Source organism: Pseudophryne corroboree, chromosome 6 (genome assembly GCF_028390025.1).
Source record: "Pseudophryne corroboree isolate aPseCor3 chromosome 6, aPseCor3.hap2, whole genome shotgun sequence".
NCBI classification, from domain to species: Eukaryota; Metazoa; Chordata; class Amphibia; order Anura; family Myobatrachidae; genus Pseudophryne; species Pseudophryne corroboree.
Genome location: NC_086449.1, coordinates 522,262,203 through 522,282,840, shown reverse-complemented (window position 1 = coordinate 522,282,840; position 20,638 = coordinate 522,262,203). Strand labels below are relative to the sequence as shown.

Genomic DNA, 20,638 nt, shown 5'->3' with positions numbered 1-20,638 from the left:
CACCAGTCCTCATGTGTTGCTTCCTTAAAACCTGGCCTGTTAGTATGCCTTGAGGTCCATGGTTGGGAACCATGCTATAGACCATCTGTAGTGTTAGCTATTAATACTGTATTACAGAGACTATCGAATGTATAACGAGACCAATGTGTTCATATATGATCAGAACTAGACGTCGATTGTAGAATGTTGCCCACATCAGAAAAACAAAAAATAAGCTTATGCAGGCTGCAGCTACTGGCAATGGCTAATGGCTTACTGTGATAGCTGGCCCTGTATATGTTATGTCTGAAGTATTACATTCACTGTACTGTACATTATATGAGCAGGGGTGTAGGGAGGGTGGCTCTGGCGGACCACAAGCTCCAGGCACAGAAAAGTTAGAGGCACATTTTTAATTTATTTCACTCAAACAAGTAATTAGTTAAATACAGCTACTTCCATTGCAGCTCTACTGTGGTATAACGTGTATAAGGGGCTCTACCATGGTGTAACATGTATAAGGGGTAGCGTAACATGTATAAGGGGTACTAATGCGTGGTGTAATGTAAATAATGAACACTACTGTGCAGTGTAATGTGGTACTATTTTGTGACCATACCCTTTCCCCAGGAAGCCACGCCACTATATTTTAGTTGTGCGCCTATGGTGTGCACTGTCCACATTTTAAACATTGGGGCACCTAAAGGAAACATTCGCCCTGAGCATTACAATGTCTAGAACTGGCCCTGTCACCAATTTAGGATTTTTAAATATTTTTTCTTTTCATATGCAATATGCCCCCACATGTGCGCCAGGCCCCCAATTCAGTACAGGGGAGGGGGATGCCAAAACATACCCTTGCTTCAGACACCATGGCACCTAGCTACACCTCTGGATATGAAGTACTAAAATCAATAAACTTCAAAACTCCCTTCCAGAGATTCTCTGTTTGCCCCTGGCAGGAACTCTATACTTTTCTTCTACAGTGCATCCGCTGTTAGCCGCTGCCGTGGTGGTGGGGTGTGCTGTCTCCTGGCCATTTCTAGGCAACGGGGCCGGCGCATCACTTCCGCCGCTGACCGCCCTGGCCAGGCCGGTTGCCGGGCAACCAGAGACGGCGGGCGGCCGCTCTCAGTCCCGGCCTTTACTAAGCAGCAGGGACGCCCTAATCAGGGACCGGGGGGTTGGGGCTGTCTGGTTCTCCATGATTGGTACTCGGGGCTTTTTTATGGGAGCCAGGATCATGCAGCCCAGCCGGTGATAGCTTCCTGCAAGTCAGTCTCTGGTAGTTCCTGGTTCCTGCCTGTAACTCCTGGTGTTCCAGTTCCCTGCATCAGTTCGGATTGTGTCCAGCTTATCCAGACTTGCTTCCAGTGGACTCAGCCTAAATTCAGAACTCTCCAGTATCCCGGCTGTCCCTGTATTCATTCCTCGTGGCTTTGTGAGTAGCGGCCTTGCCGCACCTTGTGACAGAGGTCACGTTTTTACTTTCTTTTTGCTTATCTGAGACAGAGTCGCATTTTGCGGCTAGGCCACAAAACTTTGGTTGTCCTTCTTAAGTAGCGACGGTGTCATGTTCAACGGCTTGGCTGCTTGCCTTAGTTTTCGTGTTTGGGTTCTGGCAGCAGTGCCGCATATAGGCCCTCATTCCGAGTTGATCGCTCGCTAGCTACTTTTTGCAGCCGTGCAAACGTATAGTCACTGCCCATGGGGGAGTGTATTTTTGCTTTGCAAGTGTGCGATCGCATATGCAGCCGAGCGGGCCGAAAAAGTTTTTTGCAGTTTCTGAGTAGGTCTGAACTTACTCAGCCCTTGCGATCACTTCAGCCTGTCTGGTCCTGGAATTGACGTCAGACACCCGCCCTGCAAATGCCTGGACACGCCTGCGTTTTCTCTACCACTCCCAGAAAACGGTCAGTTGAGAACGCCTTCTTCCTGTCAATCTCCTTGCGATCGGTTGTGCAAATGGATTCGTCGCTAGAAGCATTGCACAGCAACGATGCTGTTTGTAGCCGTATGACGCGCATGCGCATTGCGGTGCATATGCATGCACAGTAGTAACCTGATCACTGCGCTGCGAAAACTTCAGCGAGTGATCAACTTGGAATGAGGGCCATAGTTGTTTGAGTTGTTTGTTCTTTTCTCAGTACGTTCTCTCATTTGTAGTCTTGTTAGTCTTAGCTAGTTTTTCCCCTAACTCTCTCTCTGTCTCGGTTGGTGCCTTGTTACCTCGTAAGACCTGGGGGCCTCGGAGTCTGGGCAGACCTAATTCGCCCATTCAAACGCGACTGCTAAAGCAGAGGACTAGCTCTGCAGGCGCCAACCGACTACTGGGAGAAATAACGGAGTTAGGGGTATAGTGGGTGTTTCCCAGCTGCAGCTCACACGTCAGTACCTGGAACTCCACAGTTGCCACCCCGTACTCCCGAGTTCCAGGTACTCAAGTCATAACATCTGCAAAGTATTAACAGCGCTACACTTTTTCCACACTTTGTTACAGCCTTATTCCAAACTGGAATAAATTCATTTTCCCCCTCAAAATTCTACACCCCATAATGACAACGTGAAAAAAGTTTTTTTGGAGATTTTTGCAAATGTATTAAAAATAAAAAACTAAGAAATCACATGTACATAAGCATTCACAGCCTTTGCTCAATACTTTGTTGATGCACCTTTGGCAGCAATTACAGCCTCAAGTCTTTTTGAATATGATGCCACAAGCTTGGCACACCTATCTTTGGCAGTTTTGCCCATTCCTCTTTGCAGCATCTCTCAAGCTCCATCAGGTTGGATGGAAGGGTTGGTGCACAGCCATTTTCAGATCTCTCCAGAGATGTTCAATCGGATTCAAGTCTGGGCTCTGGCTGGGCCACTCAAGGACATTCACAGAGTTGTCCTGAAGCCACTCCTTTGATATCTTGGCTGTGTGCTTAGGGTCATTGTCCTGCTGAAAGATGAACCGTCGCCCCAGTCTGAGGTCAAGAGCGCTCTGTAACAGGTTTTCATCTAAAATGTCTCTGTACATTGCTGCATTCATCTTTCCCTCTATCCTGACTAGTCTCCCAGTTCCTGCCGCTGAAAAACATCCCACCACCATGCTTCAATGTAAGGATAGTATTGGCCTGGTGATGAGCGATGCCTGGTTTCCTCCAAACATGACGCCTGGCATTCACGCCAAAGAGTTCAATCTTTGTCTCATCACACCAGAGAATCTTGTTTCTCATGGTCTGAGAGTCCTTCAGGTGCATTTTGGAAAACTCCAGGCGGGCTGCCATGTGCTTTTTACTAAGAAGTGGCTTCCATCTTGCCACTCCACCATACAGGCCTGATTGGTAGATTGCTACAGAGATGGTTGTCCTTCGGGAAGGTTCTCCTCTTTCCACAGAGGAATGCTGTAGCTCTGATAGAGTGACCATCAGGTTGTTGGTCATCTCCCTAACTAGGGTCCTTCTCCCCCGATCGCTCAGTTTAGACGGCCGGCCAGCTCTAGGAAGAGTTCTGGTATTTTTGAACTTCTTCCTTTTACTGATGATGGAAGCCACTGTGCTCATTGGGACCTTCAAAGCAGCAGATATTTTTCTGTACCCTTCCCCAGATTTGTGCCTCGAGACAATCCTGTCTCGGAGGTCTACAGACAATTCCTTTGACTTCATGCTTGGTTTGAGCTCAGACATGCACTGTCAAGTGTGGGACCTTGTATAGACAGGTGTGTACCTTTCCAAATCATGTCCAATCAACTGAATTTCCAATTAAGCTGTAGGAACATCTCAAGGATGATCAGTGGAAACAGGATGCACCTGAGCTCAATTGTAAGCTTCATGGCAAAGGCTGTGAATACTTATGTACATGTGATTTCTTAGTTTTTTATTTGATGTTTGATGTCATGTTGTCCTTATGGGGTATTGTGTTTAGAATTTTGAGGGGAAATTAATTTATTCCATTTTGGAATAAGGCTGTAACATAACAAAATGTGGAAAAAGTGAAGCGCTGTGAATACTTTCCAGGTGCACTGTAAGTAGGAATTACTTTACATTTATTGATGTAAATAATCACTAAGTCACTGATTTGCAAGCCAAAATTAATCTCTATAGAAATACTTATTTCTCTGCAGATTTGCATTTATTAACTTGAATAAAAACACCCAATCTCCCAGCTCATCAGCCATAGACTATAACCAAAAGTGTACACTTTGTCATATTATAGTGAAAAAAATGGTCATATGCTTTCTTTGCCTTTTTTTTTAATCCTCTCTCACCCATGGTAATACTATTCTTTTCTTGGCAAGATCAACATCTAAACTATATATATATATATATATATATATGTACTGGAAAGATATCAGCGCCACGGATGCAGTATCTAATATGTATAACACTAGGATGGGAACCTTGCAAAAATGTGTAAAAAACTGCTAGTTGTGTTGGCACTCCCTTTTAATAAATCAGGGTGTCAGCTCGTTACCTCAAATAAATATAGGTATTGGTATCTTTACCTATGAAAGTGGTTATGTGGACAAAAAGATGAGGTGGTAGAGAGCGACCAAAGGTGCCAAATAATACTTAAAAGCAGAATGGTAATATAAAAAGAGTATACAAATTTATTGCAATGAAACGCACTACACAAAAATGGTTGTAAAAACACACAAGCTCATATAAAAAGATATATATATATATATATATATATATATGACCCATATGGAAACGGCAAAATCAAAAAAAGTACAAAGTTAAAAAAAATTAAAAAAAAAATTATAATTAAAAAATTAAAACAGAGCATAGTAACATAGAACTTATAAACCTTTGAAGTATCACTTTAGCATACAGGATAAAAAAAGTATACTAAAAAAGTTTCTAAAAGCCATAAAAGAATATTAGGCGTTCATAAGGATATAAAAGAGGAATCGAATAGCTTAACTTATTGATGAGGTTAGACCAAAGAGTAGCACCCAACGCGTTTCGTCCTATCTAGACTTCATCAAGGGGTGATTTGAGACCAGAGACAGACCATACTTATATACCCAGACTAAAAGGAAGTGATGTACGCATCACTTCCTGTAATTAATTAACATAATAGTTCTGATATTGTCTGAAACCTGTATATTACATAGCATATGCTTTTAGATATTAGTCAGAGCTTAAGAGAAGAGAAAACGAGTGAGAAATGCTGAAGGAAATGTTTAAAATTCATAAGAGACGCTCAGAGCCGCGGACTTCCGGTCCGGGCTCTGTATGACGTCATATACGCCCCACATCCGGTTTTCGGCGTGTCGTACTGCGCCTGCGTTGGTCTTGTGCGGCGGAGGTTAATATGTTTGTTGATATCCTCTGGGACGGTTGCTTGGTTACCCGGAGGACATATTAGTGGAAAAAAGACATCTCGTTCTTGCGGCAGCCATATTGTTGGAGCCTGAGTACACGGCGGACATTCTTAGAGAAGATGGGATATCAAATTCCTGCAGCGGACATACTGAATGAATAGGATATTTTCTGTATGTTGATAAAATCCATAAGCTTGATCCTCTCCCAATCGGATATGAAACAGAGGAAGGATACAGGGAGGGATTAGTTCAGTAAAAATGGTTACTAAATACAAAGGTCACAGTTTATTATATTAAAACTATAAAACAATTTATGATGAGAGATATAATATTTAAATGATGGAATTGTGCTCATAAAAGGACAAATATAACAGTTATAAGTGGGAGAAAAAAGAGAAACAGTAACATGCATATATATTATTGCATATAAAGGAGTAGGTATAAAACAAAGGGAGACCTCCTGGACCAAAGTCCGTGATTAGAGGTATATTCTCCGGAGGTGTATTAATACGAATAGAGTGGTATTCATAGTATAAAGATATCGTAAAGGTCATTTATAAGTTTTATACACAATTTATTCCACTATACATTTACAACACCCGGTCTTCCAAGTGGGTCTCCCATCCTTGTACTAGCCGAGCCCAGCCTTGCTTAGCTTCCAAGTTCGGACGGCATTGGGCGTCTCCAGACTGGTATGATTGTAATGGTGATGCGGAATCGTGAGGAGAGACCTTAGTGTATGCATCAAGCTGGTGCCAAAAGTTAATTGCTTTATAAAAGTGCGATTACATTAGAGCAAGGATCAGAAGAGGGTAGAAATTATAGTAAAGGCAGAGAGGCATCATAGCGGAATGTCCCTGGAATTCAGGTTTCCTGTGCCATCTTTTTTACAGCACCTGGTCTCCCCTGGAGGTCACCCATCCAGGTACTGGCCAGGCCCAGCACTGCTTCGCTTCCAAGATCGGCCGGAATTGGGCATGTCCAGTGTGGTATGGCTGTAATGAGGAGGCAGAGGGTCACTGTAGACCCAAGGCATAAGAGAGGGGGGAGAACTGGAGGGGGGATATAAGGGGATAAAGGAGAGTAGGATCGAGGATGTATGTATAGGAAGGATGGCTAACATTACAAGAAGGGTGCTATCTCGCATCCTTCATTGAAGCCATCCGGGTGGAGAGTATTCAATTCATAGATCCAAAACATTTCTCTCCTGGAGAGGAGGTTGGAAAGGTGTCCTCCTCTTTCTCCCAACGATACCAGTTCGATACCTTTATATGTCAATGTCTCCGGATCCGAATTGTGGCATTGATGAAAATGTCTAGATACTGCATGTGTGAGGACCTTGTTCTTTATATTCCTAATATGTTCTTGGATGCGAAGTTTCAGGATTCTTTTAGTTTTGCCAATATACTTCAGACCACATGGACATTCCAACAGATAGATAACCGATGGTGTATTACAATTTATGAACTGTTTTATTCGGTATTCCTTCTTGGTGTTGGTGTTGTTAAAAGATTTTCTGTTGTGATGAAGGTACTTGCAGATGTTGCATTTTCCACACTTAAAACTGCCCACACATTTCGGCATGGGGTTTCTAGTTTCAGGATTTCTTAGCATGCTAGGTGCCACCAGGTCCTTCAGGCTTTGTGACTTTCGGAAGACAAGTTTGGGTTCTTTGGTAAGGTAATCCTTTAAAATGGGATCCATTAAAAGGATGTGCCAGTGCTTCCTGAGTGTTTGTTTAATAAATTTCTCATGCCTGCTGTATGTCGTGATGAACTTGACATTGTCTTCCCTATTTTCTTTAGGTTTGTATTTCAGAAGTACGCCTCTTTCCAATTCTTTGGTTTTTGTCATAGCTCCTTCCAGGAGTTGTACAGGGTACCCCTTTTCCTTGAATCTCTCCTTATAAACTTCCAGTTGCTGATCCCTTTCTTCATTTCTTTTACAGTTACGTGCTATTCTGTTGAACTGAGAGAGTGGGATGTTGTCTTTCCATTGTTGCCGGTGATTGCTCCTGTAGTGCATGTAGCTGTTCATGTCTACCTTCTTGATGAAGTTGCTCGTGATAATTTCACTACCTAAGTGTGTCAGGACCAGGTCCAGAAATTCAATTCTTTTGGTGTCTTCTACTGCTGTGAAACTTAGATTCATATTGTTAGCCGAGATGTGGGTTAAAAACTCTTTAAAAACCTGTTGATCTCCTTCCCATACAATCAAAATGTCGTCAATGTACCGTTTGTAGAAAATGATGTTGTCTTGGTACGGATTATTTGTAAAAATATACTTGTTCTCCCATTGACCCATAAAAAGATTCGTGAAGCTGGGTGAAAAAATAGTCCCCATGGCTGTGCCACATATCTGGAGATAAAATCCATCTAAAAACTTAAAATAATTATGTTTTAAAATAAAAAGCATAATTTCACACAGAAAAATCCTGTGGTCCTCTGTGATTAGATTGTCCTTACTGAGGAATTCATTGCAGGCTTCAATCCCTTTGTCATGTTCTATGCAAGTGTACAAAGATTGCACATCTATTGTGACCCATCTGTATGTATCCTTCCACTGGAAATTCTCCATCAGGTTCAGAACTGTTGTAGTATCCTTTAGGTAAGCCGGTAGTTCCATGACGTATTTTCTTAGAAAAAGGTCTACATATTCTGACAGATGTGAAGTCAGCGAGTCAATACCTGCCACTATGGGTCTTCCCGGGGGATTTTCCAAAGACTTATGTATTTTTGGGAGAAAGTAAAAAATGGGGGTAGTGGGGTTGGAATTTAAAAGATACTGGAATTCCTCTTTAGTGATAATTTCACGTCTAAAACCTTTTAAAAGCATTGTCCTTAATTCTTCTACAAAGGTTTCTTTCGGGTCATTTGGTAATGAAATATATGAGGATCTATCACCCAGTAGTCTGTTAGCTTCTATGGTATAGGCTTCTCTATCCATAATGACCAATCCCCCCCCTTTGTCAGCCGCTTTTATAACAATATTCTTATTCTCCTGAAGTCTTTTGATTGCTTCTGTTTCTTTATTCGTAAGGTTTCTTTCCTTAATTGGTGTAGTGGTAGTATCACAGAGATCCTTCTTTACTAAGTCATAAAAAAGGCCCACATAATGTCCCTTTGATTCAAGGGGGTAAAATTTAGAAGTGGGCTTGAGGCCAGATTTTGATTGTTCATAATTTTGTATGATTGCATCCTCCTTCTTAAGGAAATGACGTTTGAGGGTAATTTTCCGTATAAATTTATTTAAGTCAATGAAAACATCAAACTTGTTCATTCCTTTGGTTGGTGCAAATGAAAGACCTTTGCTTAGCAAGGTAGTTTCATGTTCTGTCAATACGTGGCTGGAGAGGTTGTATATACCTTTTGAGGTTGCCGGTTCTATTCGAGATTTCGTCTCTTGAACAGGTTTTTTCCTCCTACCACCACGGCATCCTCTTCTTCTTCGAACCTTCTTTTCCGTGGGGATATGTTGGTGGTTTTCCATTTTTCTGTTATCCTTGCCGTGCCTCTGAGTTGATGAGAGGTGCTTGGTGATAAAAAAGGTTCCTCTATGTTAGAGTCCAGTCTCTGTAATGTCGAGAATCTATTAGTGGTTCTGATAGGGTTCGATTGTTTTCCCCTTGTATTAGTCTGAGAACTTCTCAGTTTTTTTGGGATGGATTGCCAGTAGTCCCTAGTTACTTCTGGCTCCTGTCGTTCTCCTCTGTTGAACCTACTCCAGTTCTTCACCATGTTGTTCTCATAGTCCTGTCTGTCTCTGGTAAACTTCTTTTCCTTATTCTTGATCACTTCTTCCTCTATACGTTCTAGTTTTTTATTTAGAACTTTTTCATTGATTCTAAAATCCTCTTTATCCTTATGTGTCTCCATTTTATTCTCAGCCTCCTTAATCTCTGATTCTAGGTCTGAGATAATGCGTTTCTTTTCTGCTATTAGCAGTTTCATGAGGTTAATGGAGCAGTTATGTAATGTATTGTCCCACTCCTTCATGAAATCCTGGTTATCCGTACCAAAAGTTGGTTGTTTCGATAGCCTGAGTCCTCTGGGGATCCTGTTTACACTAACGTAGTGTTCTAGGCCCCTGATGTCCCACCATGCTTTGACTTCCTTTGTCAGGAGTCTTTCTATACTCCAAAACATGTCATCGAGATTGTTAGTATTAGGTTCAATCTCTGAGGTGACATTTTCGTTAAATTTTTTTTGACATAAGTTACTCCTTTTGTTGGTGCGTTCCTTTGTTCCAAACATGCTGTGTATGATGCTGGTTTCTTCCAGGCAACTGAAAGCAATAATACCAAAAGAGAAGACCCATAGTGGCAGGTATTGACTCGCTGACTTCACATCTGTCAGAATATGTAGACCTTTTCTAAGAAAATACGTCATGGAACTACAGGCTTACCTAAAGGATACTACAACAGTTCTGAACCTGATGGAGAATTTCCAGTGGAAGGATACATACAGATGGGTCACAATAGATGTGCAATCTTTGTACACTTGCATAGAACATGACAAAGGGATTGAAGCCTGCAATGAATTCCTCAGTAAGGACAATCTAATCACAGAGGACCACAGGATTTTTCTGTGTGAAATTATGCTTTTTATTTTAAAACATAATTATTTTAAGTTTTTAGATGGATTTTATCTCCAGATATGTGGCACAGCCATGGGGACTATTTTTTCACCCAGCTTCACGAATCTTTTTATGGGTCAATGGGAGAACAAGTATATTTTTACAAATAATCCGTACCAAGACAACATCATTTTCTACAAACGGTACATTGACGACATTTTGATTGTATGGGAAGGAGATCAACAGGTTTTTAAAGAGTTTTTAACCCACATCTCGGCTAACAATATGAATCTAAGTTTCACAGCAGTAGAAGACACCGAAAGAATTGAATTTCTGGACCTGGTCCTGACACACTCAGGTAGTGAAATTATCACGAGCAACTTCATCAAGAAGGTAGACATGAACAGCTACGTGCACTACAGGAGCAATCACCGGCAACAATGGAAAGACAACATCCCACTCTCTCAGTTCAACAGAATAGCACGTAACTGTAAGAGAAATGAAGAAAGGGATCAGCAACTGGAAGTTTATAAGGAGAGATTCAAGGAAAAGGGGTACCCTGCACAACTCCTGGAAGGAGCTATGACAAAAACCAAAGAATTGGAAAGAGGCGAACTTCTGAAATACAAACCTAAAGAAAATAGGGAAGACAATGTCAAGTTCATCACGACATACAGCAGGCATGAGAAATTTATTAAACAAACACTCAGGAAGCACTGGCACATCCTTTTAATGGATCCCATTTTAAAGGATTACCTTACCAAAGAACCCAAACTTGTCTTCCGAAAGTCACAAAGCCTGAAGGACCTGGTGGCACCTAGCATGCTAAGAAATCCTGAAACTAGAAACCCCATGCCGAAATGTGTGGGCAGTTTTTGTGTGGAAAATGCAACATCTGCAAGTACCTTCATCACAACAGAAAATCTTTTAACAACACCAACACCAAGAAGGAATACCGAATAAAACGGTTCATAAATTGTAATACACCATCGGTTATCTATCTGTTGGAATGTCCATGTGGTCTGAAGTATATTGGCAAAACTAAAAGAATTCTGAAACTTCGCATCCAAGAACATATTAGGAATATAAAGAACAAGGTCCTCACACATGCAGTATCTAGACATTTTCATCAATGCCACAATTCGGATCCGGAGACATTGACATATAAAGGTATCGAACTGGTATCGTTGGGAGAAAGAGGAGGACACCTTTCCAACCTCCTCTCCAGGAGAGAAATGTTTTGGATCTATGAATTGAATACTCTCCACCCGGATGGCTTCAATGAAGGATACGAGATAGCACCCTTCTTGTAATGTAAGCCATCCTTCCTATACATACATCCTCGATCCTACTCTCCTTTATCCCCTTATATCCCCCCTCCAGTTCTCCCCCCTCTCTTATGCCTTGGGTCTACAGTGACCCTCTGCCTCCTCATTACAGCCATACCACACTGGACATGCCCAATTCCGGCCGATCTTGGAAGCGAAGCAGTGCTGGGCCTGGCCAGTACCTGGATGGGTGACCTCCAGGGGAGACCAGGTGCTGTAAAAAAGATGGCACAGGAAACCTGAATTCCAGGGACATTCCGCTATGATGCCTCTCTGCCTTTACTATAATTTCTACCCTCTTCTGATCCTTGCTCTAATGTAATCGCACTTTTATAAAGCAATTAACTTTTGGCACCAGCTTGATGCATACACTAAGGTCTCTCCTCACGATTCCGCATCACCATTACAATCATACCAGTCTGGAGACGCCCAATGCCGTCCGAACTTGGAAGCTAAGCAAGGCTGGGCTCGGCTAGTACAAGGATGGGAGACCCACTTGGAAGACCGGGTGTTGTAAATGTATAGTGGAATAAATTGTGTATAAAACTTATAAATGACCTTTACGATATCTTTATACTATGAATACCACTCTATTCGTATTAATACACCTCCGGAGAATATACCTCTAATCACGGACTTTGGTCCAGGAGGTCTCCCTTTGTTTTATACCTACTCCTTTATATGCAATAATATATATGCATGTTACTGTTTCTCTTTTTTCTCCCACTTATAACTGTTATATTTGTCCTTTTATGAGCACAATTCCATCATTTAAATATTATATCTCTCATCATAAATTGTTATATAGTTTTAATATAATAAACTGTGACCTTTGTATTTAGTAACCATTTTTACTGAACTATTCATTCAGTATGTCCGCTGCAGGAATTTGATATCCCATCTTCTCTAAGAATGTCCGCCGTGTACTCAGGCTCCAACAATATGGCTGCCGCAAGAACGAGATGTCTTTTTTCCACTAATATGTCCTCCGGGTAACCAAGCAACCGTCCCAGAGGATATCAACAAACATATTAACCTCCGCCGCACAAGACCAACGCAGGCGCAGTACGACACGCCGAAAACCGGATGTGGGGCGGATATGACGTCATACAGAGCCCGGACCGGAAGTCCGCGGCTCTGAGCGTCTCTTATGAATTTTAAACATTTCCTTCAGCATTTCTCACTCGTTTTCTCTTCTCTTAAGCTCTGACTAATATCTAAAAGCATATGCTATGTAATATACAGGTTTCAGACAATATCAGAACTATTATGTTAATTAATTACAGGAAGTGATGCGTACATCACTTCCTTTTAGTCTGGGTATATAAGTATGGTCTGTCTCTGGTCTCAAATCACCCCTTGATGAAGTCCAGATAGGACGAAACGCGTTGGGTGCTACTCTTTGGTCTAACCTCATCAATAAGTTAAGCTATTCGATTCCTCTTTTATATCCTTATGAACGCCTTATATTCTTTTATGGCTTTTAGAAACTTTTTTAGTATACTTTTTTTATCCTGTATGCTAAAGTGATACTTCAAAGGTTTTTAAGTTCTATGTTACTATGCTCTGTTTTAATTTTTTTTTTTTTTTTAACTTTGTACTTTTTTTGATTTTGCCGTTTCCATATGGGTCATATATATATATATCTTTTTATATGAGCTTGTGTGTTTTTACAACCATTTTTGTGTAGTGCGTTTCATTGCAATAAACTTGTATACTCTTTTTATATTACCATTCTGCTTTTAAGTATTATTTGGCACCTTTGGTCGCTCTCTACCACCTCATCTTTTTGTCCACATATATATATATATATACTGTATATATATATCAGTGCCGTAACTAGGCATTTTAGCGCTGTGTGCAAGAAACAGCATTGGCGCCCCCCCCCACCTTATGTAAGATATATGGGCAGTGCGCGCCATAGGCGCGCACCAAAAAATTAGGTGCATGGCTTCATGGGGAAAGGGTGTGGCCACAAAATAATACCAATTCATACTACGGTGCACAGTAGTCTCCATTATTCAAATTACACCGCACAGTAGCGCCATTACACCAGGTAGAGCCCCTTTTACACATTACGGCAGTCAGCGTCCCCTTTTTACACATTACGGCAGAGAGCGTCCCTCTTTTTACACATTACGGCAGACAGCATCCCCCTTTTTACACATTACGACAGACAGCGTCCCCTTTTTACACATTACGGAAGACAGCGTCCCCTTTTTACACATTATGGCAGACAGTGTCCCCTTTTTACACATTACGGCAGACAGTGTCCCTCTTTTTACACATTACGGAAGACAGCGTCTCCCTTTTTACACATTACGGCAGACAGCGTCCTCTTTTTACACATTACGGCAGACAGTGTCCCCTTTTTACACATTACTGCAGAAAGCGTCCCCCTTTTTACACATTATGGAAGACAGCGTTCCCTTTTTTCACATTACTGCAGACAGCATCCCCCTTTTTACACATTATGGCAGACAGCGTCCCCTTTTTACACATTACGGCAGACGGCGTCCCCCTTCTTACACATTACGGCAGATGGCGTCCCCCTTCTTACACATTACGGCAGATGTCGTCCCCCTTCTTACACATTACGGCAGACAGTGTCCCCTTCTTACACATTATGGCAGACGGCGTCCCCCTTTTTACACATTACGGCAGACGGCGTCCCCCTTCTTACACATTACGGCAGACGGCGTACCCCTTCTTACACATTACGGCAGACAGCGTCCCCCTTCTTACACATTACGGCAGACAGTGTCCCCTTCTTACACATTACGGCAGACAGTGTCCCCTTCTTACACATTACGGCAGACAGTGTCCCCCTTTTTACACATTACGGCAGACAGCGTCCCTTTTTTACACATTACGGCAGCCAGTCCCCCTCTTTACACATTACGGCAGACTGCGTCGATAGAGAGAGAGAGACAGTCACTTACCATCTCTCCCCGCTGTCCTCTGTGATACTGGCTGGTGCTGCTGTGCTGGGGCGGGCTGCGGCTGGGCAATGGAGCTGAGCGGCGCCTGCAGCTGGGGCATGTTGGCGGGTCCTCCCCACTCTGAAGCTCCGTACAGTGGAGCTGAGGCTTGCGGCTGGGGCATGTTGGTGGATCCTCCCCGCTCCCATGCTCCGTAGTACGGAGTATGGGAGCGGGGAGGACCCGCCAACATGCCCCAGCCGCAAGCCGCCTCAGCTCCACTGTACGGAGTCCGTACAGTGGAGCTGAGGTGGCTTGCTGTGCTGGGGCGGGCTGCGCTGGGCAGTGGAGCTGTACGGAGCTCTGATGCTCCATACAGTGTTAAACAAGGCCGTGACTGTGCGCTCCCCAGGGCTCTGCGCTGTGTGCGAGGCCCCTCTCGCACACACCTAGTTACGGCCCTGATATATATATATATATATATATATATATATAATATTGTATACTATACTAGCTATTCTACCCATTCTTTGCACGGGAGTTTCTGATTTTCACGGTTGTAAATATAAATGAGTGTTCAAAATTTGGTAAATCTACGTATAGAGATGTAAATTTGAGACATCTTAATGTAAGTAAATATTAATCCATGGTTCTTAACATTACCTGAGGAGCACCTGTAGCAGATATGGTAAAAAGTGACAGGAACATTTTTGTAGTTTATTAAATTTTACACACTGGAGGTGCAATCTAAATTCTGATCCGTTTGTCTGTATCGGCGTTATCGTTCACGCAACTCAAGCCACGCATTGGTAATGATGATGTCACTATGTCATCCCCCTTTTAATCCCCTTAGGGGAGGTTTATTAAAATTCTAATTACATAGTTTTCCTATTTCCCACATGAAGAATACCTATGTTAAATTTCAGCTTCCTAACATATCGGGAAGTAAGAGAATTAGTGATAAGGCAGTGAGTGAATGAGTGAGTGAGTGAGTGAGTGAGTGAGTGAGTGAGTGAGTGAGTGAGGGCTTTATATTAGAGATGAGCGGGTTCGGTTTCTTTGAATCCGAACCCGCACGAACTTCACTTTTTTTTTCACGGGTCCGAGCGACTCGGATCTTCCCGCCTTGCTCGGTTAACCCGAGCGCGCCCGAACGTCATCATGACGCTGTCGGATTCTCGCGAGACTCGGATTCTATATAAGGAGCCGCGCGTCGCCGCCATTTTCACACGTGCATTGAGATTGATAGGGAGAGGACGTGGCTGGCGTCCTCTCCATTAGAATAGATTAGAAGAGAGAGAGAGAGAGAGAGAGATTGTGCAGACAGAGTTTACCACAGTGACCAGTGCAGTTGTTGTTAAGTTAACTTTTATTTAATATATCCGTTCTCTGCTATATCCGTTCTCTGCCTGAAAAAAACGATACACAGCAGTCACACAGTGTGACTCAGTCTGTGTGCACTCAGCTCAGCCCAGTGTGCTGCACATCAATGTATAAAAGCTTATAATAATTGTGGGGGAGACTGGGGAGCACTGCAGGTTGTTATAGCAGGAGCCAGGAGTACATAATATTATATTAATTTAAAATTAAACAGTGCACACTTTTGCTGCAGGAGTGCCACTGCCAGTGTGACTAGTGGTGACCAGTGCCTGACCACCAGTATAGTAGTATATTGTTGTATACTATCTCTTTATCAACCAGTCTATATTAGCAGCAGACACAGTACAGTGCGGTAGTTCACGGCTGTGGCTACCTCTGTGTCGGCAGTCGGCACTCGGCAGGCAGTCCGTCCATCCATAATTGTATAATTATATACCACCTAACCGTGGTATTTTTTTTCTTTCTTTATACCGTCGTCATAGTCATACTAGTTGTTACGAGTATACTACTATCTCTTTATCAACCAGTGTACAGTGCGGTAGTTCACGGCTGTGGCTACCTCTGTGTCGGCAGTCGGCAGGCAGTCCGTCCATCCATAATTGTATTATTATAATATATACCACCTAACCGTGGTTTTTTTTTCATTCTTTATACCGTCATAGTGTCATACTAGTTGTTACGAGTATACTACTATCTCTTTATCAACCAGTGTACAGTGCGGTAGTTCACGGCTGTGGCTACCTCTGTGTCGGCAGTCGGCAGGCAGTCCGTCCATCCATAATTGTATTATAATATATACCACCTAACCGTGGTTTTTTTTTCATTCTTTATACCGTCATAGTGTCATACTAGTTGTTACGAGTATACTACTATCTCTTTATCAACCAGTGTACAGTGCGGTAGTTCACGGCTGTGGCTACCTCTGTGTCGGCAGTCGGCAGGCAGTCCGTCCATCCATAATTGTATTATAATATATACCACCTAACCGTGGTTTTTTTTTCATTCTTTATACCGTCATAGTCAGTCATACTAGTTGTTACGAGTATACTACTATCTCTTTATCAACCAGTGTACAGTGCGGTAGTTCACGGCTGTGGCTACCTCTGTGTCGGCACTCGGCAGGCAGTCCGTCCATCCATAATTGTATTATAATATATACCACCTAACCGTGGTTTTTTTTTCATTCTTTATACCGTCATAGTGTCATACTAGTTGTTACGAGTATACTACTATCTCTTTATCAACCAGTGTACAGTGCGGTAGTTCACGGCTGTGGCTACCTCTGTGTCGGCAGTCGGCAGGCAGTCCGTCCATCCATAATTGTATTATAATATATACCACCTAACCGTGGTTTTTTTTTCATTCTTTATACCGTCATAGTCAGTCATACTAGTTGTTACGAGTATACTACTATCTCTTTATCAACCAGTGTACAGTGCGGTAGTTCACGGCTGTGGCTACCTCTGTGTCGGAACTCGGCAGGCAGTCCGTCCATCCATAATTGTATTACAATATATACCACCTAACCGTGGTTTTTTTTTCATTCTTTATACCGTCATAGTCAGTCATACTAGTTGTTACGAGTATACTACTATCTCTTTATCAACCAGTGTACAGTGCGGTAGTTCACGGCTGTGGCTACCTCTGTGTCGGAACTCGGCAGGCAGTCCGTCCATCCATAATTGTATTACAATATATACCACCTAACCGTGGTTTTTTTTTCATTCTTTATACCGTCATAGTCAGTCATACTAGTTGTTACGAGTATACTACTATCTCTTTATCAACCAGTGTACAGTGCGGTAGTTCACGGCTGTGGCTACCTCTGTGTCGGCACTCGGCAGGCAGTCCGTCCATCCATAATTGTATTACAATATATACCACCTAACCGTGGTTTTTTTATACCACCTAACCGTGGCAGTCCGTCCATAATTGTATACTAGTATCCAATCCATCCATCTCCATTGTTTACCTGAGGTGCCTTTTAGTTCTGCCTATAAAATATGGAGAACAAAAAAGTTGAGGTTCCAAAATTAGGGAAAGATCAAGATCCACTTCCACCTCGTGCTGAAGCTGCTGCCACTAGTCATGGCCGAGACGATGAAATGCCAGCAACGTCGTCTGCCAAGGCCGATGCCCAATGTCATAGTACAGAGCATGTCAAATCCAAAACACCAAATATCAGAAAAAAAAGGACTCCAAAACCTAAAATAAAATTGTCGGAGGAGAAGCGTAAACTTGCCAATATGCCATTTACCACACGGAGTGGCAAGGAACGGCTGAGGCCCTGGCCTATGTTCATGGCTAGTGGTTCAGCTTCACATGAGGATGGAAGCACTCAGCCTCTCGCTAGAAAACTGAAAAGACTCAAGCTGGCAAAAGCACCGCAAAGAACTGTGCGTTCTTTGAAATCCCAAATCCACAAGGAGAGTCCAATTGTGTCGGTTGCGATGCCTGACCTTCCCAACACTGGACCTGAAGAGCATGCGCCTTCCACTATTTGCATGCCCCCTGCAAGTGCTGGAAGGAGCACCCGCAGTCCAGTTCCTGATAGTCAGATTGAAGATGTCAGTGTTGAAGTACACCAGGATGAGGAGGATATGGGTGTTGCTGGCGCTGGGGAGGAAATTGACCAGAAGGATTCTGATGGTGAGGTGGTTTGTTTAAGTCAGGCACCCGGGGAGACACCTGTTGTCCGTGGGAGGAATATGGCCGTTGACATGCCAGGTGAAAATACCAAAAAAATCAGCTCTTCGGTGTGGAGGTATTTCACCAGAAATGCGGACAACAGGTGTCAAGCCGTGTGTTCCCTTTGTCAAGCTGTAATAAGTAGGGGTAAGGACGTTAACCACCTCGGAACATCCTCCCTTATACGTCACCTGCAGCGCATTCATAATAAGTCAGTGACAAGTTCAAAAACTTTGGGTGACAGCGGAAGCAGTCCACTGACCAGTAAATCCCTTCCTCTTGTAACCAAGCTCACGCAAACCACCCCACCAACTCCCTCAGTGTCAATTTCCTCCTTCCCCAGGAATGCCAATAGTCCTGCAGGCCATGTCACTGGCAAGTCTGACGAGTCCTCTCCTGCCTGGGATTCCTCCGATGCATCCTTGCGTGTAACGCCTACTGCTGCTGGCGCTGCTGTTGTTGCCGCTGGGAGTCGATGGTCATCCCAGAGGGGAAGTCGTAAGCCCACTTGTACTACTTCCAGTAAGCAATTGACTGTTCAACAGTCCTTTGCGAGGAAGATGAAATATCACAGCAGTCATCCTACTGCAAAGCGGATAACTGAGTCCTTGACAACTATGTTGGTGTTAGACGTGCGTCCGGTATCCGCCGTTAGTTCACAGGGAACTAGACAATTTATTGAGGCAGTGTGCCCCCGTTACCAAATACCATCTAGGTTCCACTTCTCTAGGCAGGCGATACCGAGAATGTACACGGACGTTAGAAAAAGACTCACCAGTGTCCTAAAAAATGCAGTTGTACCCAATGTCCACTTAACCACGGACATGTGGACAAGTGGAGCAGGGCAGGGTCAGGACTATATGACTGTGACAGCCCACTGGGTAGATGTATGGACTCCCGCCGCAAGAACAGCAGCGGCGGCACCAGTAGCAGCATCTCGCAAACGCCAACTCTTTCCTAGGCAGGCTACGCTTTGTATCACCGCTTTCCAGAATACGCACACAGCTGAAAACCTCTTACGGCAACTGAGGAAGATCATCGCGGAATGGCTTACCCCAATTGGACTCTCCTGTGGATTTGTGGCATCGGACAACGCCAGCAATATTGTGTGTGCATTAAAAATGGGCAAATTCCAGCACGTCCCATGTTTTGCACATACCTTGAATTTGGTGGTGCAGAATTTTTTAAAAAACGACAGGGGCGTGCAAGAGATGCTGTCGGTGGCCAGAAAAATTGCGGGACACTTTCGGCGTACAGGCACCACGTACAGAAGACTGGAGCACCACCAAAAACTACTGAACCTGCCCTGCCATCATCTGAAGCAAGAAGTGGTAACGAGGTGGAATTCAACCCTCTATATGCTTCAGAGGTTGGAGGAGCAGCAAAAGGCCATTCAAGCCTATACAATTGAGCACGATATAGTAGGTGGAATGCACCTGTCTCAAGTGCAGTGGAGAATGATTTCAACGTTGTGCAAGGTTCTGATGCCCTTTGAACTTGCCACACGTGAAGTCAGTTCAGACACTGCCAGCCTGAGTCAGGTCATTCCCCTCATCAGGCTTTTGCAGAAGAAGCTGGAGGCATTGAAGAAGGAGCTAAAAGGGAGCGATTCCGCTAGGCATGTGGGACTTGTGGATGCAGCCCTTAATTCGCTTAACAAGGATTCACGGGTGGTCAATCTGTTGAAATCAGAGCACTACATTTTGGCCACCGTGCTCGATCCTAGATTTAAAGCCTACCTTGGATCTCTCTTTCCGGCAGACACAGGTCTGCTGGGGTTGAAAGACCTGCTGGTGACAAAATTGTCAAGTCAAGCGGAACGCGACCTGTCAACATCTCCTCCTTCACATTCTCCCGCAACTGGGGGTGCGAGGAAAAGGCTCAGAATTCCGAGCCCACCCGCTGGCGGTGATGCAGGGCAGTCTGGAGCGACTGCTGATGCTGACATCTGGTCCGGACTGAAGGACCTGACAACGATTACGGACATGTCGTCTACTGTCACTGCATATGATTCTCTCAACATTGATAGAATGGTGGAGGATTATATGAGTGACCGCATCCAAGTAGGCACGTCACACAGTCCGTACTTATACTGGCAGGAAAAAGAGGCAATTTGGAGGCCCTTGCACAAACTGGCTTTATTCTACCTAAGTTGCCCTCCCACAAGTGTGTACTCCGAAAGAGTGTTTAGTGCCGCCGCTCACCTTGTCAGCAATCGGCGTACGAGGTTACATCCAGAAAATGTGGAGAAGATGATGTTCATTAAAATGAATTATAATCAATTCCTCCGCGGAGACATTGACCAGCAGCAATTGCCTCCACAAAGTACACAGGGAGCTGAGATGGTGGATTCCAGTGGGGACGAATTGATAATCTGTGAGGAGGGGGATGTACACGGTGATATATCGGAGGGTGAAGATGAGGTGGACATCTTGCCTCTGTAGAGCCAG

General features: G+C 43.6%; 4 pseudogenes; 2 read left to right on the top strand and 2 right to left on the bottom strand.

The window, feature by feature from the left end:
• Positions 1-5,883: 5,883 nt before the first annotated feature.
• Positions 5,884-6,002, bottom strand: LOC134937608 (5S ribosomal RNA; annotated as a pseudogene).
• A 178-nt stretch (positions 6,003-6,180) lies between these two features.
• On the bottom strand, positions 6,181-6,299 carry LOC134938436 (5S ribosomal RNA; annotated as a pseudogene).
• A 5,004-nt stretch (positions 6,300-11,303) lies between these two features.
• LOC134938424 (5S ribosomal RNA) lies at positions 11,304-11,422 on the top strand (annotated as a pseudogene).
• Positions 11,423-11,600: 178 nt separating this feature from the next.
• On the top strand, positions 11,601-11,719 carry LOC134937607 (5S ribosomal RNA; annotated as a pseudogene).
• Positions 11,720-20,638: the final 8,919 nt, after the last annotated feature.